Source organism: Limulus polyphemus, unplaced genomic scaffold (genome assembly GCF_000517525.1).
Source record: "Limulus polyphemus unplaced genomic scaffold, Limulus_polyphemus-2.1.2 Scaffold918, whole genome shotgun sequence".
Classification (NCBI taxonomy): domain Eukaryota; kingdom Metazoa; phylum Arthropoda; class Merostomata; order Xiphosura; family Limulidae; genus Limulus; species Limulus polyphemus.
This window is the reverse complement of record NW_013666528.1, coordinates 1,160-2,879: the sequence shown is the minus strand read 5'-3', so window position 1 is coordinate 2,879 and position 1,720 is coordinate 1,160.

Below are 1,720 nucleotides of genomic sequence, written 5' to 3'. Positions count from 1 at the left end.
CTGACTTCAGTAGATCTCTTATCATAACATAGCTTCATGGAATCAGCAGTACGTTTTCAAGTTTGAACGCACCTGATGGCGAATATCATCAATCCTTTCAGATAACACTTTCACGAACTCTGACACATTTTCAGGCATTTCTTCATAAGGTGGGCGTCCCGTTATCAGATCCACTGGCAACCGAAGTTCAAGACCAAACATCAGCTTTGCTGGAGTGTATCCAGTGGCGTCATGCTCTGCTGTCCTATAGGCCATCAACAGTGGAGGGAGTAAGACATCCCAGTCATTTTGGCGGCTATTAAAAAACTTTGCCAATTCCTGAGCAAGTGTCCAGTTGTACTTTTCTACCATCCCATCAGACTGTGGGTGAAGTGACGTTGTCCTGGTCTTTCGTATGCCAAACAACTTGTATCATTCATGGAACACAGCTGATTCAAAGTTACGGCCTTGATCCGAATGCAGTTCGTATGGTATACCAAATCTGAAGAAGAAATCGCTGATTGCCGAAGGTACATTTGTAGCTTTCTGATTTGGTATTGCATATGTCTCAGGCCACTTGGTGAAATAATCCCTCACCACACAAACTTACTCTTTCCAGCACAAGTTTGGGGCAACAGCTACTCTTTCCATTGGTGTGCCAACTTAATATAACTTCATTTGAGCACGTCCCTTATGCTTGGGTCCCCCTTTTAGCACAACATGTACTGTAGGTCCTGCACCATTCTTCCACGTCTTGCCTCATACCTATCTAGTAAAATCTCTGTTGTAGGTGACTCAATGTCTTCTTAACCCCTAGATGCCCTCCTGTTAAACTATCATTGGATTGATGCGGCACAAATTCCTGTAACTTTCTCGGTATAACTGTTTGCCAGGTCGTCACTTTCCCATCTCCGGACAAGAATACCATCTTCAAGCTTCAACTGGTCTCACTGTGCCCAATAGTTCTTTGTCACAGGGCTTAAGCTAGACACCTTCTCCCAAGCAGGGTGCAAAGCACTTGCTTGTAGAAAATCAATTATTGGCGATTCACACACTTTACTTACGGTGCCTACTGTTCGTTTGACTCAATTATCTCTCTTCAATTTATCTCCGGCTTATATACTAAAAAAGAGGGCGTCTAGCAAACGCTGGGACACGCGTGAGGTTCCCCGATAAGTCACGATCCTTCTAGAAATTCTAGCGCGCATGATCTCAGCGTCGCGTGACTTCCGCTGTCGTAACAAAAGCTTGGCATAAACAACAAAAAAATGCATGCACTACATGCCAATACAACAGTTGCACGCTCTAAATTTGAGTTTTAAAATAGCAAATACAGGGGGGGATTACATGCCCTTAGTTAGAAATATCTTTTTAGAAGTATAGAATTTATACTTGCATAGAAAGACATTACTTTCTTGCATGTTTTATTACCACGTACCACCAATAATTTTATTTCTTAAACTTCGAACGTTTACTCCTAATGACATTGCATCACTTGCGCGTCAAATATTTGGCTAGTATTGTCAATATCGCTCAGAGGTGAGAACGGTTGGATGCTATACTTAACGTTTCATCTGTTTTATGGTATCAAGGTTTCCAATGTCACCAAGACATGTAGCAAATATCACATTACTTCCACGTTTAGTTTAGAAAGATGAACAGTTTTATCTTGCCTCAAATTTACAACAAAGAAATTAACAAAACACGAATATACAGTTTCATGTGTAGGCGTTTAGTTTCT